Source organism: Epargyreus clarus, unplaced genomic scaffold (genome assembly GCF_041222505.1).
Source record: "Epargyreus clarus isolate Ecla_fem2 unplaced genomic scaffold, WU_Ecla_fem_2.2 ptg000008l, whole genome shotgun sequence".
Classification (NCBI taxonomy): Eukaryota; Metazoa; Arthropoda; class Insecta; order Lepidoptera; family Hesperiidae; genus Epargyreus; species Epargyreus clarus.
In genome coordinates, this window is record NW_027332216.1 from 11,805,958 (window position 1) to 11,832,628 (window position 26,671).

Below are 26,671 nucleotides of genomic sequence, written 5' to 3' on the forward strand. Positions count from 1 at the left end.
TGAAAAAAGGAAATAGGGTTTAAAACAAAAATCCTTTTTTTTAATTATTATGGAAAATAATTATTTCTCATTAAACTGCAAAAAAATAATCATTAAAATATTTTTTACAATTGGTAAGTGTATATTTTAATCTCTTGGGAGCACCTAAGTCATCCAGTCTCTTAAAATTCAGCGATGAAAGTCGAGGGTACGGTTAGTTTAGTAAATTGTCTATTTAGAAGTCATTTTTCTTGTATAAACGATAACAAAACACAAAAACCTAAATTTATCCATATCTACTTCTAATGCATTAATTTACTCCTATACAAAAAACTATATTTAAATAAAGAATTATTATAAAAACAAAAAACTCGCCTGCTTAATAGATATAGTCTATCGCTCTCACAATTTAGATAAATCCCAATACCTCGTTTGTTAAAACCGTCATCCGTTTGGGCCGCCGGGAGTGCAAAAAAGAGACATCTTATATATAAAATTCTCGTGTCACAATCACGTTACCGTACTCCTCCGAAAGGGCTTCACCGATTTTCACCAAATAATATAAGCATATTCAGTAGGTCTGAGAATCGGCTACTATCTATTTTTCATACTTCTAAGTGATAAGCGTTGTTCACCCTTAATTTTTTTTATTTATATGGCAACACAACGTTTGCCGGGTCAGCTAGTAAATACATAAAAAACGCTCAAAAAATATTACCCTCCGCCGCCCAGTAAGAATGAGAAACCTAACTAACATAGATTTTCATACGGCTTAGTGAAAACGTATCCCAGGCAAACAGGAGTAGAATTCTAGGTAGCTACGAGCTAAATGCAATCTTGATAAGATCGTTTCGCTTTACAGTTTAGTGCGCTCCAGCTTGAAAGAAAACAAGGTTTAACGTCTCGAAGATTTAGTTTAAAATATAATTGAGGACATGCGGGTAAGTAGCTACGTACTCGTCCACAAAGAGACCGTTTGTGTAGACCTTATCTTTTAAATGTCCATCGAATCTGAAACCATGAATCCTAGTGCGCTACGATTGATGGCGATATATTATTTTCTAAGGAATACGGCTTTAAATCCTTATTACCTCCCCAATAATAATCCCCTAATCCTTATTAGCCACTGTGAGGCCCATGGTTTATATTTTAATCCCTTTCTTACTATAATTTGATTCCAAGTGTTGCCAAGGATTCAAAACCTGAACATTCAGTGCCAAAGTCAAAGTTTGTTTTCGATTAAATCTGAAAATAATGACAATATGAGGAACTTGAGGTAAAAAGGACTCTTTAGAACAAAAAAATATATTTGAAAACCAAAATCAAAATGTTTGAAAACGACTTCTTATCATAACGAGATTGCCCTCCAAAATACCTACCTACTCTATTGTTGCTTAATTTTATTTCTCTTCATGATGTCGACATATTTCATGACAAATGAGCGTAGTGATGGGTAAGGGCGGTAGACGCAATTTAGGGCCATGAAGGCTTTTATCGCACGAGGCCCAACCCAATGGGCTTTTAGGGCAACATTTTTATTATTAATAATCCGCACTTTATAAGATCAAAAGCGAAATATCTAGAGATTTTTATCGATAGGAATGGGCCTTTGAGATATTTCTTTGATGTTATCATTTAGACTTAAACTACTAAGAAAAATAAATGAAAGAGAAAAGTAAATCTGAATGTCTTTTTACAATTTTATGAATTTTATTTTGTTAATCTTAAGTTATCAATACCATTTATGGCCACCTTTGTCCACTTCATAGGTGGTCATAGGCTAGAGATATGATGACGGTAACGTAATGAGTCTTGACGGGTTGTAAAGTATGGTTCAACTGGGTAGGACAGATTTACATAGACAGTATATACGGTATACCATCAAGTATAATTATTATTCATATTCATTTGCTACTTGTATCTTATAAAAATACTATGATGTAATTAATATAAAAAAGTCTGTAGTTTACTTTACAGCTACAAAACTATTCAATAAGCTTATTAAGTTCAAAAACACGACTAAAGGTCGCGCTGTAGTCGCATAGTCGAGTATAAGGCCTAGTTCACTGTATGCTAATGACAGGCTCTGCGCTAGGCAATTGCTAGCAACATTGCTTTGAACCCCACGTTTGATGTTGTATGAGCATAGCACAGACGCAGAAAAGGCTAACGTGGAATTTGAAAATGCAAAACCTTTTGAAAATCGCTTGGCAACCACGCAAAATCTACACCTTTGACATGTTCCAAATGTATACTCCTATAGTCGTGTTTTCAAAATTGACGGGTGTTATATTGTACGTGGATACAGTTATCTGTTATAAAATACAGCTTTAAGAATACTTAAACAGAAACCAATCATGATTAATAAATCATGATTGTTTTCTATAGTTCAACACAAAATTGGTATTTTATTTAGTTTCATATCGACGACTGTTACCGACAGTCACCGACGACTGATAGCGACAACCGATCACAATCAGAGTCTATCTCTGATGACAGACAATAAGAAAATTTTATAATACATAATATGACGACACATTTTATTTACAGTTGTTTAAAAATCCGTAAACAAAACCTTGAATAAATTAGACTATTCAAGTATCCGAAACGGAGCTATTGAAACACAATGTAAATGAAAACGAACTGATACAGACTACGGGCAACGTTGTTACATAATTTGGAGTTGGTGTCGACTCTTGCAAACTATGAAGATTCATTATTTAATCTCAAGATTTATCTCGATATTTAAATTATTGTTCACTATTTTCAAAAATATTTTAAACTGAATATATGATGCAAATATACTTATACAGTACAACTAGCTGACCCGGCAAATGTTGTGTTGCCATGTAAATTAAAAAATGTTAAGGGTGAACAACCCTTATCACTTAGGGATATGAAATATAGAAAGATAGATTCTCAGACCTACTGAATATGCATATAAAATTTGGTGAAAATGGGTAAAGCCGTTTCGGAGGAGTACGGTAACTAACATTGTGACACGAGAATTTTATATATAAGATAATACAAAACCATATTAGTACAGTTTATTAATGCTCAAACTATATGCATTTTTAATTCACCAATTCTTTCCTCTTATTTACATAATTTATTTCTCCAAATTTACAAAAAAAAAGCCTAGTAACATAATCGTTTATTAAGATAGTGCATTTAATGTCATTTGCGAACATTTATAAAAAACTCTATTTTACAGATTATGCAGACCGGACGAGATCTGACGTCTATTTTACAGATTATGCAGACCGGACGAGATTTGACGTCACATTTCACCATTCGTTCCCAGTATTGGAACCAGTTTATTCACATCCATCTGACCCCGATATCCCCATAGCGACGTCAATTTCCCTCTAAACAAAAGCGCGAGCTTAAACAAAGAAACCGGAGCTCATATAGTCGGTTCAACTCCACGACATTACGCTACAAAGAGTTTCATGTCGGAATCGAATGTCGGGCAGACATATCTTTAGACATAAAGGTGAAATACCTTTAAGGTTCGACGAAAGTACCACACCTTTTTCAGATTAATAATAATAGTGTTCAGCGCTGTTGTCCTCCTTATTTGAAGGGACAACTTGGTCCTCCGGGCAACGCCGATCTCATGTGTCATGTGTGATTTATCACACAATCAGTTTTCATACAATATCTGTATGAATAGCGACGAATTTCATGTTTGACATTTTTTGTCATTAACTCCGTGTTTGACAAACACTTTTGTGGCAAACTGGATGTATGACAAATTATATGTGTTGACAAACTGGTTGTTTGGCAAACATCGTGACAAACTGTATTTATGCTAACTATGTCAAAAAAGTGCAAGTAAGTGACAAATATATTTAACTGTATTCGTGTCACAAACTGTTTATTATGTTCGTGAAGTGCATATTTGACAAAGATGTTCGTGACAAACTGCATATATGGCAAAGTAAGTTCGTAAATTCATATTTGACAAACATATTTATGACGAAGTTCATGATTGACAAATATGTTTGTGGTGAAGTGCATGTTTGACAAATATGTATGTAAAGCGCTGATGAATGACATTTGTCCGCGCACCACCACACCACCAATAGTAGAATGTCAAAAGAGTTGCAACGAGATAAAGTATAAATACTGAAACAAAAAAGCTCCTAGATAATAGAATGCTTCGCAGACTTTTAACAGACTAAAGCTGTACATTCCGTTTCAGCATTTGCAATCCAGTGCAGAAGTCAGTTTATTCCATGTGATCTCACAACGATGTCGATTTTATTTTCTGTGTGAGTTGTGCGTCGAAAATTGAGTTTTTAACAAAGGAGCCAACGCCCTGCAGTGACTTTGATTCGACAACGCATCGCTACAGAGTGTTTTGTGGCGGGATAAATAGCAAATATTAGAAAATCTGATGACTTCATCGGATTTTTTTTTTCTAAAAAAGGAAGCAACTTTTAAAAGTGTTAGAATTCTTTGTTGTCTGACTATAGAAGCGCCACCGGCACACCTATTTTTGATTAAGAATAAATAGTGTTAAGCACTGCTGTTTTTTGGTGTTAAGGGTTTAAAACGGAAAACATCCATATTCAAAGCATTCCAATTTAGTTCCCAGAAGTGACAACGTCCCTTATCCCTGTAGTTCCGGGACCAGAATAGGGCTACGGTATCCCCTGCTTGTCGTAAGAGGCGACTAAATGGCGGCTTCTGAGGTCGCGGGTGGCAAGAGTGGGAGCTCGAACCGCCCGGCCAGCGGCCCCGGGAAGGACGGCGGTATGTGTGGTCACATACCGTCGTACGCACCAGACGGCGTGGCGAGCGCCAAGCACACCTGGGCGGAGCCCGACGGGGCAACGCGCTAAGAGGGCTCCGGTTGCGTTCCTTTGGAGATCCCGGAGCCCTCTACGCAGCGCCGAGGACGGCCACCGGGGGGGTTTTAGTGCGGTAAGAATCCCACATAACCTTACGTCACTCCCACGACACCGGATACCTTTTGAAGGTTTCCCCCTCGTGAAGAAAAAAGAAGAGGACAACGTTTTTGTTACCCGTGGTTGATTGCTGATGTTGACTATAGTCCATGAAAGGGCAGTAGCCACTTACCGTTAAGTGAACTCCGTGATCTTTTGCTATTGTGTTATAAAAAGAAGCATGTTTATTTTATAGGGGTTATCGATTATCTTTTGCTGTCGTTATCAAATCTAAATTTTATAATTACAAAGAGAATAATTAATTTTACTTGTAATTACAACGGACGTAGTAATTTTATTTTAGTTGTAATTTAAAAAACTACAGCACTAACTCTTATTAACTTTCTTAATTAAAGAGCTCTTTTGCAAGTGCGATGAAGTAATTCAAATGAGGTAGCTACTTAAAGTTCTTTTTAACACGTTAAAATATATTTAGTCTAAATCTCAAAAAATAACTGTAGTGTCAGACAAACATACAACTCCATTGATTGTCACTGTATATAGGTGACACTGACAACATAATCAATATCAAATAATCAGTATTTGATTTTTATTTAATTGGGTCTCATAAATATGTGCTGCTACCCATGGGGTTATAAACGCTTTCTACACTCACAGCCCCACACTAGGATTCCCTGTGTCGTGGGTACCATGGACACACACATAGACAAATACACAAACACCCAGACCCAGAAATAGAAATCTAAATTCATCATTTAGATATCTGTCTGGCCTGGGATCGAACCCGGGACCCTTTGCGCGTTAGACCGGTACGCTGGTCGTGGCTGGTGGTGGAGGTGGTGGCTGGTCTGGTTGATAGAAATCTTCTTATAGATTTCACTGGTTTACCTTCAAAACCAGCAACGTTGAACACTATTGTAAAATCTCACGGAGCGTACAGTCGCGGGCGATCGCTAACATAGAAACCAATTTCAGTTGAAATAGGATATAGGAGAATTCACCCATAGACACAATACATCGCTGGACCATTTCATAGATACGCAAAGATCCAATGTTTGCTGCACTAATCCGTGGATTGAAGTGAATAGCGCAATTCAATAGTGCAGCGATCGCGGCCGTCCGGCGATTTGAAACACTCGCGTGCTACGCGTACTCGAGTGACTTTGAAAACGAGGGATTTTGTAGGACCAATATTGTATAAGTTGTCGAAAATGGAATTGTTCAACATTTATACACTCTATATCTATGCTATCACGAAAATGTTTGTTAATTTATTTTAATATATATGGAACCATTTTATAGATACACAAAGATGAAATGTTTACTTGACTAATCCATAGATTGAAGTGAATAGCCTAATTCAATCAATAGTGCAGCGATCACGGTCGCCCGGCGCTTTGACACAATCGGATGCTACGCGTGCTCGATTTCCTTTGAGAACGAGGGGATTTTGTAGGACCGATATTGTATAAGTTGTCGAAAATGGAATTGTTCAACATTTATACACTCTATATCTATGTTATCACGAAACTATTTGGTTGTTTATTTTAATATATCGCTGCACTATGTCATAGGTACGCAAAGATCCAATGTTTGCTGCACTAAACCATGGATTGAACTGAATAGCGCAATTCAATAGTGCAGCGATCGCGACCGCCCGGTGATTTGAAACACTCGCATGAATGCTACGTGTGCTCGAGCACTTTTGAACAGATGGGGTTTTGCAGGACCAATATTGTATAAGTTGTCGAAAATTATTCGGTATTTACTAGGTATATCTATTATATTATGAAACTATTTGTTTATTTACTTTAATATATCATTGCACCATTTCATAAATCCAATGTTTATTGCACTAATCCATGGATTGAAGTAAATAGTGCAATTCAATAGTGCAGCGATCGCGGCCGCCCGGCGATTCAAAACACTCGGGTGCTACGCGTGCTCGAGTGCCTTTGAGCACGAGGGGATGTTGTAGGACCAATATTGTATAAGTTTTCGAAAAGGAAATTTTTCGACACTTCTATATCTATTATGGCTATATCTATGTGGGAGAATGCTTCATTTCATATATATAAATATTCCGTTTTTAAAATCACATGATATTAATTTCGAACTACCGCTCCGTATTAACAATTGGCTACCTGTATCATTGTATAAAAAAGGGGCGCGCAACTGTCAACAGATCAGAAGTTGTCCAATAGTGGGCACGGCACGGTGGTGCTCTGAACTGTTTGGTGTTTTGCTTGGGTGTTATTGTTACTATGGTGGCATTAACGCTTATTCATTTAATTATTTTGACTATATTTTTATAAATATTGGTTAAATTAGTTGAATCGAAATACCATTGTAGATCTACCTACCGGCGCGCCCACATCAGAATCGGGATAGGATACGCCCTTTTATTACGTAATAGTTTTAAAGTAACGGTAACAGAAGATAATCAACCGCGTGTATAAGGAAGTGTTCAACTGAAGAATTTATGGTGGCTGTACTCCTAACGACAGTTTGGGACGCGCAATGGAGGCGATATTGACAAGGCCTTCGACATTGGAGGAGCTGTGTGTGAAACACATGATGAAACCGGTTGCGTGAGTAACGTGTACGGTTTGTCTAAATATTGTAATAATTTTATGTGCATTATTTTAGCAAGCGTGTGAAAGCAACCGCAAGCTTGGGTACCGCAAGCTTGGGTATGAAAATTGAGAAGGTGGAAGGTGGTTAGCATCGTCCATGTTAACCGTCTACGTAATTAAGACTCATTGGCGCCGAGACTCATTGGCGAACGATTGGCGCTCCGGTATGATCAAACCAATGGTTTTTATATTTTCGATTTTGCTGTTTGAAAGTTGTTAAAGATTATAAGAATCACTAATATGAAAATATTTGGTTATGCGCGAAAAATTTAACAATCACACTCGTAGGTACCGACATTTTTTTAGAAATGGTTTGGGTTTTTAAAATCTTCGAGTAATTTCAACTATGCTTTTCATAATTTCGTTGCTTATATCAACTCTTTAAGAGTCGATGCTTGCTTATGCTAAATAAGTAAATGAATAACAATCATATTGTTTTAAATTATTGCGCTGCAAAAAAATATTTTACGATTGTGAATATAAGTTCTGATATCTACCCTTTTGTATGTACTTATTCGTTGTAATGCATTTAACATTCTTAATAAACTCCCAGTCTTAAAATAAAACTAGTCACAATGAAGATTATTATTGAAGTAAAAGGTTTGATAAATCAGGTAGCATACTTTTGCCATCGCAATTCCATGGCCCGTGAATTTCGTAAGGTTTATTTCTAGTTTCACCTGGAACACCGTGATAGTGAGATATGTATTGTGCTCATTGAAAGGTGTACTCTCAACCAGCGCTTGTCATTTTTAGTAGGATGCTATCTAATAATATTTACCTAGCGCTTGTTCCCAGAATCTGTAACTAAAATGAAAGCTGCTTATTGGGGGTTTTGTAACAACACTTGACTTGTGATGGCCGTAGACGTGGACCAAAATTGAACGAAAATGTAACATTTAGATTCTGGTGGTGAGTCAGTAAGTTGTTTATCGGTAAGCGACTTTGTACTCTTACAAATTTGTGTATTTAAAGTTATTGATAAAGGTTACAATTTGCGAAGGATACATTAAGGTAAAGCTGAAGAAAAGGAGTTTGGTAACGTTCGCATCACTCCAAATGGTGTATTGGACTAGGCAAAAAACAAAGGTGAATTAACGTAAGTTATAACTTATTAATAAACATTTAGTCTTCTGTGTTTTTCACATTGTTTTGTGACATAATGTGTAACTATTACTTGCTATTCACTTTAAAAATTGCAGAAGTAAAGAATAATGGTGCAAAGCTGTAAGCATTTTGATCGGTCAAATGTGTTTAAAGGTTTAATTTAATAAAGACAATTCATCAGCCTCGCTCGGAGTCGATCAAGTATTTTTAATAATAACTTAAAGTTTGAACTTGTTTTACAGTAGTTTAAATTGTTATTGGATCTTCTTTCTTATTTTGTGTCATAGTAAATAATACCTTTCGAGATGACGTACATCACGATCCTAGACTTTACGTGTGATATTATATTATGTTGGTACCTTTAGTGAATACTTTAACAGTGGTAAGTCTTCATTAGTCTTCATTACTTATTCATTGACATAAGGATTTTATTGTTATTTCATTTAGTTTTGTAACTGTGCAGATGACGACATTACGTCTAGATATACGGCTGTGGATATAACAAATTCAGAATATTCACGCACGCAATGTTTATATTATACGAAACAATTCGGCGTGTTTTTCTCCTATTCATAATTTTGTCGTCGTTACACTCAAGCAGATAAAGGTTATAAATGTGGTAGAAACTTTTATGGTCCGGCAATACCAATACCATACAGTAGTGTTAGGCTCTGCTGTGTTGAAGATATTGATGGGCCTCAGTAGCCACTTACCATCAGGTGGACTGCATGCTTGTCTGCTACTTCTAAAATTTGGTTTAAAGTTTTTGTGTGTGAGCGAATATTATGTATAAATCAATCCGGGACGAAATAACGGTATTCGTAGGTATACTTATTATTCTTGCAAATGGTTAATTACAATAACTTTTGGAAGTTATTCACAATTTCTGGTGATAACAGATACTGTAACGTATGTGTTATATTAAATTGAAATAGGTAATTCTATTATTATCAGATATTGTATTGGAACTCGCGGTTCATACCAGAAAATATTCGTTATTACTCGTATTTTGCGTTCATACTGTTTCGACCGCTGTTTGTTATTCTACGAATTAAAATGTATATCTTTGCAGATTTATAAGTCAAAGTCAGGTTCGGACGAGCAATTATATACCTACTGCAAGTTCTGATAAAATTCGAAAAAATCGAATACTGCAAAAAGAAAAAGAGACAAGAGTACATACACTACTGTCAAATTGGACTCTGCAATGTGTGATCATTATTGTGTGGTAAAGACTTTGTTTGCAGCAATGCCTATCGCACAAACGAAGGTAATTGTAATAATCAAGGTAAAAGTAAAATGATATAAGGTAAATAATATAATGAAGGTAGGATGACTCCAATAACTTTTTACGTCTAATGACCTGGTTTTCGTTGTAATGTAACTGTGGACTTCAGAGTGTTATTTCGTTGGCATTTGACGTCATCACATGAACGGTACGAACTATAGCTCATGTTATGGTAAGGCAATAGTATTTTAATTATTTTATTAAGAATAACGACCACGGAGTACTTGCTGCTCTGATATTTTCTTTACTGTATGTAAAGTTGACATTAAAACTGTTTTGAACGTGACAATTCACTTTATTATTATTTTCACACATTTGTGTTGTAGACATCAGGTTTTTCGGTTTGAAATTAACTTTTACTTTTTTATTTTTATGCTTGTTACAGCTTATTTGTTTACAGTTCTAAATAAGAAAAGCACTCGTGCATGGTTTTGAGCAGGTCTCGAATAGTTTCTTATAAAATTCTGTCATAGTCAAATGAGCTGACTTAAAAGGCATTAATGATTTTCAAGAAATCCTGTCTGAGATAGTCAGACACATTATAACAAATTCGGTAAAGGAAGACATCGTGAAGAACTACACATCGGGAAATATATTCTCAAGGGTATCTGGAGTCTACCCAGTGTACGTTTGGCGATGCAGAAGACTATGCCATAGATTTAAGCGAGCCAAACGAAAAGATCTGTAGATTTACTCTCAAACCATGAACGAAACGCGGAGCTCTCTCGTTATTTCGTATATAATTATTGACTATACATATAATGTAATGTGTTTTCAGACTACGAGAACATGTGCTATGGAAAGGAAACTATTTGAACATGTCAGATGACTGTGAACCCTGTGAAGCAATGACAGTATCGACAGTCAAAAATCTGGTAAAAACTTTGTGTTTCTCTTGAGTACCTGCGAACTTTGGAACGGTATGTGGATTGTAAGTTCTATGTTATGGGGATTGTCTTGCATATCGATGATTGTCTGGCCAACAGTCACGTTTATGTTTGATAATAACCCGAGTGCCATGGGATTTGGCAATTATTTTCAGGACATAATCAATTAAGTGCGCTATGTGCCCTAACGAATGTTTTTGATGTCATGTGACTTGACATTAGCCATGTGATTTGGCAATTCTTTTCAGGAAATAATCAATTATGTACGTACGCTATGTGACTTAGCGAATTTATGATGTCATGTGACTTGACATCAGCCATGTGATTTGGCAATTCTTTTCAGATAATAATCAATTACGTACGTAAGCTATGTGACTTAGCGAATTTATGATGTCATGTGACTTGACATTAGCCATGTGATTTGGCAATTCTTTTCAGGAAATAATCAATTATGTACGTACGCTATGTGACTTAGCGAATTTATGATGTCATGTGACTTGACATCAGCCATGTGATTTGGCAATTCTTTTCAGATAATAATCAATTACGTACGTAAGCTATGTGACTTAGCGAATTTATGATGTCATGTGACTTGTCATTAGCCATGTGATTTGGCAATTCTTTTCAGGAAATAATCAATTATGTACGTACGCTATGTGACTTAGCGAATTTATGATGTCATGTGACTTGACATCAGCCATGTGATTTGGCAATTCTTTTCAGATAATAATCAATTATGTACGTAAGCTATGTGACTTAGCGAATTTATGATGTCATGTGACTTGACATTAGCCATGTGATTTGGCAATTCTTTTCAGGAAATAATCAATTATGTACGTACGCTATGTGACTTAGCGAATTTATGATGTCATGTGACTTGACATCAGCCATGTGATTTGGCAATTCTTTTCAGATAATAATCAATTACGTACGTAAGCTATGTGACTTAGCGAATTTATGATGTCATGTGACTTGACATCAGCCATGTGATTTGGCAATTCTTTTCAGATAATAATCAATTATGTACGTAAGCTATGTGACTTAGCGAATTTATGATGTCATGTGACTTGACATCAGCCATGTGATTTGGCAGTTCTTTTCATGTGACACGACCATTTATTTACACTATTAGACACCGGTTATGGGGTTAACCAATTAAAGTTACGTGTTTTGTGTACCATGAGATTTGGCTTCTGTGGTTAAAATTGAGACTATATTATCCGCGAATCTAAAGTAGTTTATCCACTTCTTTAATATTATATTTTTTGATTTTTTTAAACTTTTGTTCGCGAGCCGTAACGGCTGCTCGTCAGAATGGCCGTGTGGGAGAATGCTTCATTTCATATATATAAATATTCCGTTTTTAAAATCACATGATATTAATTTCGAACTACCGCTCCGTATTAACAATTGGCTACCTGTATCATTGTATAAAAAAGGGGCGCGCAACTGTCAACAGATCAGAAGTTGTCCAATAGTGGGCACGGCACGGTGGTGCTCTGAACTGTTTGGTGTTTTGCTTGGGTGTTATTGTTACTATGGTGGCATTAACGCTTATTCATTTAATTATTTTGACTATATTTTTATAAATATTGGTTAAATTAGTTGAATCGAAATACCATTGTAGATCTACCTACCGGCGCGCCCACATCTATACTACTATGAAAGTGTATTTTTAATAACTTTGATATTTTTAAAACCTCTTTGTTAGCCTGAAGAAGAGATGCTGCGATGATGGTAGCAAGCAACAGTTACAATTATCAAGTTACTATTCTTCAAAAGACAAATCAACCATTATAAATTGAGCTCCCATTAAATAGCCCACGTCAACATATAAGGCAATGACCCCATTTCTGATGAAAAACGCAATCATCCAATATTTGCGCTAATGTTACGTTGATCGATGCAAATATGAGCCTATTTTTATTGGAAATAGTAAACATATATACCTGGTTATTTGAATTTACATGAAGTTCATAGAACTACACAAAAATATAAGTAAAATAAAATACCTAAACAATTTATGCTGCAATTTTCAGCTGTTTTCCATTATAAAGTTTGACCCGCAAACAAGCTATATTGTGTAAACAAGGTCGGACAAAACAAGAAAATATATCTCAAAATTGTAGGATAAATGGCGTTGCTCCGAACAACTACATTCTAGGATTTCTTGTGAAAAATTAAAATACGTAGAACCAGTATAGAAATGCAATTTTATTATGTTTAATGGTTGGTTTATGTTTGACTGACCAGAAATTAAACCCAGAAGCATGTTTTTTGATATAGTCATCCAAATCAAATGTAGTATATGTATCTATATCGTAGTATGTATATCTTTTATAATGTAGATGGTAAATGGTTTAACACCATATAATTATAATTGTCCCACCTGGGGGCGTACCACCATCTTTTAAAACCATCATACTGCCCAACTAAGCGCAAAAGCGGTAACTCAAAGAAAGCGAGTTTTGAGATAATTGAAGTTATGTAAAAATAGTTATATATATACTTTATGTATAGTTTTTTTTATTTGTTAAATATTATTTATATATTATATAGGGTGTATTTGTTATCACATTAGTTAAATTATCAAAAATGTATAATAATATACTTTATTCATGAGATACGGTTACACCGCTTAGTAAACTATAGAATTAAAATTGAGATACCGCTTTTTCGTTAGCTCTTCTCAAACATGTGTGTATACAAAAAGGAATGTATTTTCTATCGAATAAAATATGTATTATTTGAAAAAAAAAACAATTAAAGTATATATATAACGTTTTTTTATTATTAAAATTTGAAATTACATAAAAAAATATTTAAAAACAAACGGTTTTTGGAAGGAATTTTAGTAGTCAAAAGTAGGGAGTTCTCTCCAAAAGGACATTCTATTTTGTGGTATTATATTTTGAAAAGATTTCAAAATATTTTCTTTTTTGTTTCTTGAAATTCCTTCCGGAGCAGTTTTCTTTTTTGGTGGAGGCAAGACATGACTTTTTAAAATTTTTTTTCCTATAATGCTAGCAGTAATTGCATTTTGATCGAATCCTGTTTTGTAGGTGATATCAAAACTGCCTCTTTTAACTTCAACTTCAACCATTTCGCTGACATATGGACGCGGTTTAATTCGAGACAGTGCATATTGTGTGGTATAATCATCCCAGTCATAAAAGTCTTGCATGTTCATCTCTTTAAGTTTTACATTTTTTCCTGCAGTGCTAACTGCCTGAGAAAAATCTGCGAAATCATAAATTTTGTTTTTCATGCGTTTTATGGACAGCTCTACCCTATGATGGAAACTATCAGCTGACATAAAGGTGTGGCCGGATTCAAAATATTTGATGACAATCTTGTCGGCGTTGATATCCTTAGAATTTATAATATAAATTAAGAAAGAAAAAAACGTCCAGTTTTTGTTCTGGGAGGAACAATTATCAACCCATAGTATGATATTTTTTTTATCCCGATGAAAAATAAAAAATTGATAGTATGCACTTATAATTTCGGCTTTGGAACGTCCAAACAACCCTTCATACCATAGTACAGGAAAAACACTCAAATCTTTTCGGCCTTGACCAGTTGGCACGAAACTTTCGTTGTAAACCACTATCCTATGAGTAAAAATAGCAGTTTTGAACATGTCTATCCTGGGCAGCATGATAACTTTTTGTAAATCAGCAGAATATACAACAGTATCAGTTTCATTTAGCTCACTGTCTAATTTATACTGCTCTCTGGACATGTATGCCCGTTTGTTATGACTTTTCCACTTCGTGCAACCTAGACAGTCTTCTTTAAGGTTTTCTTTGGTATGTGTATCATCGTGTAAACGGAACTCTTCACAGTCCTCACACTCTTCGTGGCCAAGCTTTACAAAAGAAATATTTAATTCTGCGACTACTTCTCGATATTTATCGTAAGATACTTTGCAAGACGGATTTTTTTCTAAAAAGTCTTTATGCATCGCACTGATTGTCAAATCACTGGGTAACTCATTACTGATTTTACTCATCCTACTTACCGCTTATCGGCTAAGCAAAAGTTGTGTATTTATTTAAGAATTTTAGCGATATTTAAATTTGCGGCTGGTTGCCTACGTAATATTAATATACCTCTAACACCCTTAGTGATATATGGTAAAACTGAGATAGAAAAATCTTTCTTAAGGTTTTTTCATACGTTTTGAACAAGATAGTGCTAAATGGCTTAGTCCAGTAGATGCGTATTTTTTAAAGCTATCCGATGGCATAAAAATCAATTTTACGATTTTTTTTGAGATACCGCTTTTGCGCTTAGCAGGGCAGCATAGTTCAGGAAAGTTTTATTTCCTCCCTAAAACAGTAAAATATTCCGTCATACACAGTTGAACAAACTTAAGCCCTTATTAATTTTTCGCTTGTATTGCTTCCTTTGTATAAAACCAACTGAAATTGTCATATTTTGCTTAAAAAGTTAAATTTTCTGCAAACAAAGTAAAAGTATGACTAAAATAATATTGTTTTAGGATATGATAGTAACCCCCCTGGAGTCGGCCACAGTAGCCATGCTACCCTTGAAGACAAAATTGACACAATTTACATAAGTGTGTTTCCCATACCATATCCTTTACCGAATACAGCAGTGCTTTACAGAATGTTTGAAGTTAAAAATACTTTCTAAAATAAGTTATTACAATTTTAAGATTAAAAATATCTCCTAGCTATTTAATTCCCCGTTTCTCCAATCTTCGCTGGTTAAGTATTCCATTACTTCAACAATATTGACTGTCCTAGATTTTGGTAGGGAAGTGACAGCGAATGATAAAAATCGACTACTAATAATATTTTTCTCTTCCTGAAAATAAATCGATTAGAATGTTTTTATTATTATTATGTATTTTAATGTTATGTTAATTATTCAAATTGTAATTTTTATCAATCATTGTTCATTACTGTAATTGGAGTAATCCGTACTAATTGACTAAATTAATAAATAAATAAATAAGAATGATTAAACATTTGAAAAAAGTTTATTTTAGTGGAAATAATCGATTAATAATTAGGTAATTTTCGACACTGAATTCAAAATTAGCAAAGGGAAAAAAGAAGATCGCCAAGAATCCCAGTGTAATGTGATGATCCCAGTGTAAATAATTCGCCAGGTACGAGTCGAACATGGAGTTGCATGCACACACCAAATGTTCATTATTTTTTACTTTTTTTTATTAATTTTATAATTTTCAATAATACCTAAGTATTATTGCCCCAAACACATCTATTTTTGTGTGACATAACTATTTATGGTACAAAAATATAGATGGCGTTGGGGTGATGAAAAATGATACGTAAACAACGTATAATAAAATTAAAATAAGGATATTAAAATATGTTTTATGGTTCTTATTTGTATTTATTATAAAACCAGTTATATAGTTATAGTAGTAAACGGATTGTAAAGAATTCAACCGTTTTCCTAGTACGGTTTAACAGTTAGATCTAAAAATGACGAAAAAATCCGGTTAGTTGTATGTAGACCCCCTTTAATATTCAACTTTATTTTATTTTTAGTATTTGTTATTATAGCTGCCACCGTTTTGCATCCTCTGTAAAAATTTAATTCTGTAAAAATTTAGTGTGACAGACGGACAAACGGACAGACGGACAGACAGCGAAATCGTAGTAATAGGGTTCCGTTTTTACCCTTTGGGTACGAACCCTAAAAAATCGTCGTCTCGAAATTTGCTCTCATATTATAGTCGATCACATAATCGATTAATTATAAATAATCTCTTCAGTAAAATCTATTATTTAATTATTTAATAAAACCATTACTTACAAATATCACACAAAAATAATCGATTATTGTGGAAATCGATTATGTTTACACTACACATCCCTATATTTTGGATGCGGGATTGAAATAACCAAGTGCATATTAAACAACGTTGTAATGAGATCTCGTTTTATCGTCTATTTTGTTCGTTACTCATTAATTAACGGTATATTCTGGCTTTTTTATCAGCTTTCAAAGGAAAATTGATAATGTACGAGTCGAACTGTACCCTTACCATGAGTTTTTACGTTTTGACAAATATGACTGTGTTGGTATTTGTTTACGTATTTGCCCGTACAATTTCCAATCAGCGCCCCTAGCGGATTGTATCAGGACAGGACTATAGTGTCAGTAACGTAACATTAAATGTATAAATTGACAAAATGGCGCTTTATGTTTAGAAGAGAAAAAAGAGAGACTTTTTTAAGCTATTACATAGCTTTTATCGCGGGCTTTGAGCGCGGCGACCGAATCGAGAAATTCCGTAACGAAAATGAATAACACCTTTGTTGGATATCAAGTCTCCAGGCAACCGAGTTGTTGACTGTCAATAGAAAAATATGGATATAATTGAATAAAGTATTATTTTACATTCCTTATTATTTAATTTGATATTGGCGACGAGATGTCGAATGAACTAAAAAACAATAAGAAAATACGAGCCTCATTACGTGGGTTAATGAAACGAACCGAAAATTACATTTCGGGAATAGAAAAAATTGACAATGAAGAAATAAATATACGACTGAATTCTTTACAAGAAAATTTGAACAAATTCTACGCAATTCAAGAAAAAATTGAATGGCTAACAGAAGAAGAAAATTTTGAAGAGGAAATAAAATACAGGTACGAATTTGAAGAAATATATACAAAACTAAAATGTAAATTTTTGAATGTACAAAAAGAAAATAATCGGCTAATACCTGAATGTTCTTTTATATCAGCAAGAGCGGAAGTTTATTTGATAAACTGTTAACTGTCAAGGCACGCTTGAGACGTACACCTAATACAAAAGGGTTATCACCTTATCTGTTAATGTTCGACAGAGAGGTAAGAACCTATATGCATGCCTTATTTAAGAAATCCGCCCCACTATCCAGATTACATTACAATGCACCGCCAACGAAGGAGTTCGGACAAGGTGATAAGGTACAAGTCCGCAGTTACACCAACCCAAGAGTTAAATGGGAGTTCGGAGTCGTCATCCGAAGATTAGGTAGACTCCATTATGAAGTCAGAACTGAAAATGGCATACTGGTGCGCCGTCACCTTGACCAAATGCTGCCGGCGCCCCTGGTGGTGTAAGTGAAAATAGCGGTGGAGGACTGTTGGATATCAAGTCTCCAGGTAACCGAGTTGTTGACTGTCAATAGAAAAATATGGATATAATTGAATAAAGTATTATTTTACATTCCTTATTATTTTATTTGATTACCTTAATTCGTCAACACAGATGGCAGTAATACACATTTTTTTATAATCCGTGCGGAAATCTTAAAATTGCGTGAAGTATATTTTATATTCCCATTATAAAATTCAAAATTATATTACCACATTATCCAAATAATATATTTTATCAACATAAGCTATGTTGAATTCTGGATTAATAAAATAACGTAAAAGAGTGTTTGTAATTTTTAAACGTACAATTACAACTGACAGACTTGACAGTACAAAATCAAAACACCATTACGATTTATGGTACAAATAATTTGTGTACAAAGTGTTTTAAATATGAACAACCAGCAATATAAATGGATCAATGCGATGATGCATTGATCCATTTATATTGCTGTTTCTTAATACTTTACGTCTCTTATTAAATACTTTTCTATTTTATATTTTAGAATGTTCATGTCTTGCTTGGAGTTATGAAATGTCAGCTGATATTTGCAATGTCTTATATAATGGAGATATGATAAAATAGTGGATAAAGATGTATTAATGTTGATGATTATGGAAAAATATATTGTCTTTCTGAAATTCCTTCTGAACGTTTTCATAGCATAAAAAATGCTATGCAATAGCTTTACCGTGGCAGTCTCCGAGTGCCACACGTATTTTTTATTTATATTTGAGGATATTGAGGCAGACAGAAAGACTTGAGCACTTACTTATTGTTACGTTTACTCAGTCTACTGAAGCAAATAGAACAGAATATTGGATTGAGTAAACGTAACGTAAAATTGTGGGATGTTTTGAAAACTCATGGTAAGGGTACGGGTCCGGACCTGATCCCGTTCGGTCTCCGTGGTTTAGTTCTTATTTTCTGGTGGTACATCGGTCAATCAAACAAGTATGATAAATGTAACGTAACAAACAAGTATTCAGTCTACCTGATGGTGAGTAGTCACTGTCACCAATGAACATCTATGACCAACTCCACATAGAAGTAATTCTACTTGATACCTTAGGACTCAGATTGTCACCTGATACACGTAAGTCAACCGACATCCGTACCCTTCCACCGAAAGGAGGAACTGCTTCAAGCTAGGCAATCGCGGAGATACTCGTATTATCTTAACTTTAAAGGCCTGGCCGAACAGAACGCGTATTTTAGCGCCGCGCTAGGCATTAGCGCTAGAAGAATATTCTAACGCCGCGCTCTAGCGCCGAGTTGTGTTGTACCACGAATTTTCAAAACATCCCACAATGTTACGTTACGCTTACTCATACCATTATTCTGTTCCATTTGCTTAGTAAACTAAGTAAACTTAACAATAAGTAAGTGCTCAAGTATTTTTTAAGAGAGACAAAACATGAAGCGCTAATTGGAATTTGTATAGGCAAATACGTAAACAAATACCAAAACAGTCATATTTATCTAAACGTAAAAACTCATGGTAAGGGTACTGTTGCGGCGCTAGGCGTTCTTGTCTCTGGGCGTTGTATTTTTAGAGCTTTGCGGACAAGCGACATTATGTGGGAAAAATTACGCGCGAGCGTACGAGTACGCGCGTACACGTACGCTCTGTGTGGGCGATACGCCGGGCGCTAGGATTTACTTCTAGCATTGACGCCCTAGCGCGGCGCTAGAATACTCGTTCTGTGTGGCCAGGCCTTAAGAGTGGAATACAAAACGGCAGAGGATTTTTTTTATATAATATCAGAGTAGCAGACGAGCTTGCAGTCCAGCTGATAGTAAATGGCTACTGCCGCCCATGGACATCTGTAATCAACCCCAGATAGGATTAGATATTCCTAACTGAGGTCGGGCACAGATGCACCGCTACCCCTGCGGACTAAGCTGGAACGCCTCGGAAAAGTCTGTCTCCCTTACCACACCCTTCAAAACGGAACACAGCAGCGCCTAACACTGCTGTTATTAGGTAGAAATAGGTGTGGCGGCGGTGACGCCGGAGTCGAACCACAAAGGGTTCTACCACCTTCAAATATTTTCATTTCAAAAAGAATTAGTTATCCTATGTAAAATAATTCAGAAGTGTAATCAGGCGAAGCGACGCTGGACGCTCAAATGACAATACAATTATATCCATTACAATACATCGAAATTCGTTCGAATACCTAAAGTTAAGTCAAGTGAAGATCCCTCTGATAAGGTCTTACGTCCATCTTGAACGTTGACAGCTCGGTAATGGAAATATTGTCCGGCAGCTCATCTATTTCCTTTAAGTTTTTATACTACCAACAGTAATACGAGTACTGTTGTTAGAAACGAGACTTGGACCACGGCTTTGTCTGCGAATGGCTTTAAAGATTTTCTGCTTCTCATTTAGTTTAAGTTCGAAAATTTATTTTAACTCAACTACTGTTTTTCAAGCGAATGTATGTACTTACCAACCTATGTATGTCTTATTATATGGCACGCCCTTCAGCCTAGACGCTTGGCAGATTACCAAAATTTAGGTGTCGTTTTTTCCTCTAATTGATTTGAAAGAGACTTAATTTTAGGCAATCAGTATTTTTGTTCATATAATAATTCTGTATCAATTGATATTATTCCGTTTTCCAAACTTTAAGCATTTATTTCAACTACAGTATACTGTGTCGCTGTTAAGTCTTACTATCTTTGCACTACAGACAGTTGAGTTAAAGTTTTATTTTATTGCAGCAAATGGCGATTTGATCACGCTTGCTTTCCTGTGGACGAGACGTGGTTGACAACCGAGTAAATAATGGCAATACAATACTTCCGGGAATGGCATTGGATGGTCCGTTTTTATTAGTGTTAGCTATTTTTTTTTGTTAAATGGTTTTCATTTTTCCTGTTTTTTTCATTATTCGGTTGTTTCTTCTTATTATTAGGTATAAAAATCAAATTACTCGTCTTCTCACGTTTTCTCCTAAAATCAAGTTTAAATCGTTGCATACTTCGTTTTATTTTTCCAAATTATTATAATTGTTATTTCAAAAGTTTTTACCGTTACTTTCTAATTCTTACAATGTTTGTACTAGAGACAGTTGAGTTAAGTTTTATTTTATTGCAGCAAATGGCGATTTGATCACGCTTGTTTTCCTGTGGACGAGACGTGGTCGACAACCGAGTAAATAATGGCAATACAATACTTTCGGGTATAGCATTGGACGGTTCGTTTTTATTAGCGTTAGCTATATTTTTTATTAAATTATTTACGCAAAATAACAGAGGTGTTTTTTTTATTTTCCATTTCTCCTGTTTTGTATTATTCGTTTGTTTTTCTTTTTATTATTATAGTTATAAAATCAAATGACTCGTCCTCTCACTTTTTCTTCTAAAAAAACAAGTTTCAATTTTTGCATACTTTGTTTTATTTTTCAAAATTATTATAATTGTTATTTCAAAACGTTTTACCGATAGTCTCTATTTTTACTGTTAGTCTTACAATGTGTGCACTACAGACAGTTGAGTTAAAGTTTTATTTTATTGCAGCAAATGGCGATTTGATCACGCTTGTTTTCCTGTGGACGAGACGTGGTTGACAACCGAGTAAATAATGACAATACAATACTTCCGGGAATAGCATTGGCTGGTTCGTTTTTTATTAACGTTAGCTATATTTTATTAAACTATTTTTTTCTGTTTAGTTCGTACAAATCCTAATAATTTAGTTTGTTATTACGAGTACTTTGAAAAGAGGGCTGTTTCAATTATATTTATGTTTGTATATTTTTACTTTTGATAATACTTACATGTAAGTATAGTAGTGGGCTAGTGCTGTAGCCGACAGGTTTTCAGTTTCAGTAATAATTAGGCATTTATTTTTCTTTATTTCCTAGGAACAAAATAAGAAAATGTTTTTTTGTTGACAGTGAAGATCTAAGAACTTTATTCTTTGGGACTTAGCCAGCGTTTAAAATATAGACTTAATAATTTTAATAATTAATTTAAATTTTAATTAATTTAATTAATTAATTTATTAATTTTATAATTTTAAAGATCAAAACGCCTTTTTTTTCCACAATAGTTAACGGCATTGTAGAGTAGACCGTATATATTCTCCTTTTGCATCCTTTTTTGTTTTAGGTTTTTCCTTGTCTGTTATTTTATTATATTGCAACTAGCTGACCCGGCAAACGTTGTATTGCCATATAAATAAAAAAATGTTTAGGGTGAACAACCCTTATAAAGGGTAAAATACTAAAGGGTATGAAAAATAGATAGAAGCGGATTCTCAGACCTACTGAATATGCATATAAAATTTGGTAAAAATCAGTGAAGCCGTTTCGGAGGAGTACGGTAACTAACATTGTGTCACGAATTTTATATATAAGATAGTCTAATAAAAAAATCAATCTTTCATCCTTCCTTTGTGGCGAAACATGTGCCCAGTAGAAGAACATAAAATAAAACCCTTTAGGTCTGAAAGATTAAGTTGTTTACTATATCAAACGGCAATCAAGCCTAATCATAACACTGTTGCTATCAACTTGTTTTTCACTGAAACTGAGTCTAGCTATAAAATGTAACACCAATAGCTTTCCTAACAACACTCGTAAAATATCGATAAAATAGCAGTTATATCAATAACTAGTTATAACTAACCTAAGAGGTAAAGGAATAAAATATTTATGTCACAATGCAAGGAATATTGTTGGGAATAAAAGTGTGTGTGATTATTCTGATGGTAGGTTTTTATTGACTTTACTTACGTTTTGGTGGGTAGGTGTAATTGCCAAATGACTTACAAATTACTCAATTAATCCTCAAGGTAATGCATCTTTTTTTGCATCTGGAATCTAACATAGCCCCTCTTTTATAATGAGTTGAAGGTAGAACTCTTTGTGGTTCGACTTCGTAGGAACCTAAGTTGCAAGCCACAATGGGTGTGCCATTGTGATAAGCGCCATACCTGTGTCCCTGTAGTACCGGGACCAGAATAGGGCTACGGTATCCCCTGCCTGTCGTAAGAGGCGACTAAAAGGGGCTTTCGGGGTTGCGGGCGGCAAGAGTGGGAGCTCAAACCGTCCAGCAAGCGACCCCGGGAAGGACAGCGGTTTGTGTGGTCGCATATCGCTGTAATCACCAGGGGATTTGAGAGGAGCGTTAATTGCTCCCCCTGGGCAGAGCCCGATAGAAGGGCATCGCGTTAGGAGAGGTTGTGTTCCGTTGGAGATCCCGGAGTTCTCCACCAAACGCTGAGGACGGCCACCGGGGGGTTTTAGTGCGGTAAAAATCCCACATAACCCGGCGTCACTCCCATGGCGTCGGGTACCTTTTGAAGGTTTCCCCTCGTCAACAAAAAAAAAAAAAAAAAAGCGCCATACCTATCCACGGTGTGCCAACATAGTCCTCAGGAATGCAACTCATCTGAAGCTCAGGATATCTTATCTGGGGTTGATTACTGATGTCGACAATACCACTTAGCATTAGATGCACTGCATGCTCGTCTGCTACATCAATCATGCTGTATGCATCTTCATATTAAAACAATGAGGGATCAGTCGTAAACAATACTAAACTTCAAATCAAGGCAGTTAATGACCTGAAGTCATTAACATGATGCAATTACAATATAGTAATTAACATCGCGTTGCGAATGACAATTAAATTTAGTTTCACATTCATATACTTGATAACACTTGGTATGACCCTAATGTAACTGGCATCCTTGTTGAATGTTTCAGTAATTGTGTTATATATCAGTTATACGTTATTTGTATTTGAATTGGTTTATTTAATTTGGAAGTAAATGTTTAATTACCCGATTGCGGATATGACGGACTGCGAAATAAATTTACGAGTAGTTTTGTTAGAGTATTTTGGTAGAGTTTTTCGAGTGTATGTATGTATATCCCAGTTTTTGGCACGTCATGCAGCTCGAACGGCTTGACAGATTCTAAAGCCCGCTCCACATTCTCGCGAGAATGTGGAGCACGAGAAAAGCACGAGACACGAGAATGTGGAGTCTATACGAATAAGGGTTTTTCTCGCGTTGTCGCGAGATTCTTGCGATATTCTCGCGAGAATGTGGAGCGGACTTAACGTATGAGGTATCGCAAGACACATTGACAATTGAACAAATTGTGAGATTGAACTAGACTTAAAAGTTACCTTTAAGAAGTCAGGTTTGTTTTTATTTATTAAAGTTTATCATTTATTTATTTATTGCTTTAGGTATTATATTTTGTGTATACAGTATAATTAACTATCAAAACTATGACTATACCTATAAATATTACACAATTTGTGAGGCGGTATAACTATACTATGGCAACACCAGCGTTAATTAATATTTTACTAGCTGACCGGGCAAACTTTTTACCGCCTCAAAATGTATTTATCAAATATATTTCATATAAGATACAGCCTATGTTACTCGTGGATAATGTAGCTTTCGAATGGTGAAAGAATTTTTAAAATCGGTCCAGTAGTTTTTGAGCCTATTCATTACAAACAAACATACAAACAAAGTTTTCCTCTTAATAAAAGTAGTTTAGATAAGAGTGGCTTTGATTTGTGACACAATTTTTTCTATATTCATTCTATAACATAAAATACAGATCTCTATGGTTGTATTTTACTTTGTTTAAAAAAAATGCAGGTTGGACCTAAGAAGGCAACATCCATACAGGATAACAAGTTCAAATTCCTGGAGCATATGAGCTATGTGCAAATAAGGTAAATAATATTAGCCTCAGTTTATGTACCTACGAGCTTTCTCCTGCGGCTTCGCTCGCGTTATTAAGTAATATTTTCATCCCCTATTTTATCCCCTTGGAGGTAGAATTGATCAAAACCTTTTCTTAGCGGATGCCTACGTCATAACATCTACCTGCATGCCAAATTTCAGCCCGATCCGTCCAGTGGTTTGGGCTGTGCGTTGATAGATCACTACGTCAGCCAGTCACCTTTGAGTATATTTAGATATATTTGCATTTGAACCACAAAGGGTTCTACCACCTTATGTACATAATACTATCGGAATACGGAAAAAGATCACACAAACCTTTGTGATTCACCTAGGAGGCACTATTTCCTTGTATATTTCTGCCCTATAGCAATTTTATATAAGTGATACTAATGGTTAGTAACTTGACCTCTCCGTCAGAAAGTCCGAGGTTCGAAACCCATTTTTTCAAATGTATGTATTAGAAATTAATTATCACTTGCATAAAGGGTGAAGGAAAATATCGTGAGGAAACCCATATGCCTAAGAGACGTATAAAAAAGTTCTCAACACTCCCACTCTCACTCTGAGAGGAAATCCGCGTCCAGCATTAATAGGTTGACGACATAATATATATTTCCATTTTGTATATCTTTTTATTTCAGTCCAAGAACGGAAGCCATTATAATATTTTTAGAATCAGTATTATCGCAGAAAACAGGAGATCGACCTGTGAAAAGATATTTTGATAAATACGAGACGCCCTTCAATGATTTTGGACATGATTAAATTTTTAAGACATTAGTAACTACTTTTATTTCATTTCTATATGTTGATATAGGTACTAATAAAAAATGATTATAATTACTAATGTCAATTTCCATGCCAATCCGATCAAACCCTTACATTTACCCTAAGCCCTTAGCCATACCCTAAACCCTTATTTTGGATATTGACGTACAAAATACCGACGTATGGTGTAAAGCACAATTTGTACTGAGGCGTTAATAATGTTTTCTGATACATTACATCTGAGGATCATAAGCCGATCACCATTGAAAGGCATAATACAACATACATATTTACTTTCGTTAAGGATGTGAAAGTGAAATATAACATTAATAGACATTATTTTTATAAGAATAAAGTAGCAAACGTTCTTGCAGTTCAACTGATGGTAAGTGGCCACTGTTGCTTATGGACATCTGTAACAAACTCCTTATAAAAAAGGGGTTCTATCTTAAGTTTATCACAGTTACTACTCGTTTCAGTATCAATCAGCCAGTGTACACCCTTTTCATTACACGCAAGATCTATTTTGCGCAAGAAATAGGTGTTGTTCCTAGAAATAAGTAGCTTCTGGTCTAACTATATTATATCCACCATGTTTATAATAATAAACTTACAACTCTATAGTAACCTAGCAGTATCTGTACAAACAAAAAAAACTCACTATCCTACCTCAAACTGTCTATAAAATAATATATAGAAACTAGCTGACCCGGCAAATGTTGTTTTGCCATATTAATAAAAAAATGTTAAGGGTGAACAACCCTTATCACTTACGGGTCGGAAAAATAGATAGTAGCCGATTCTCAGACCTACTGAATATGCATATAAAATTTGGTGAAGATCGGTAAAGCCGTTTCGGAGGAGTACGGTAACTAACATCGTGACACGAGAATTTTATATATAAGATATAGAAATTTATAAAACGTACCCTATAAACGATTGCATAGACTATGTTTATTTAGTCATGGATATCTAAAAAGATAAAACGTAGGCATTTTGAACAGCAAACCGTATTTGTATGCAAAGAATTAGAGTACGAATGAACATTCATATTCATACACTATCACCGTTAACCCATATTCCATGTCCATTCCATCACAAAACATACCATTGCAGATTCTACCCTTTTTGCATTTTAAAAACTTTTGTTTGGAATACCAAAGGTAAAATTCATGAACAACATTTATAGTTTGCAGTCTTTGAC

General features: G+C 35.0%; 1 protein-coding gene across 1 annotated transcript in view; it reads left to right on the forward strand.

Annotated features, from left to right (window-relative positions):
* Positions 1 to 26,671, forward strand: part of LOC140744446 (uncharacterized) — a 241,516-nt gene that overhangs the window by 214,396 nt on the left and 449 nt on the right. The gene's annotated exons all lie outside the window — the stretch shown is intronic.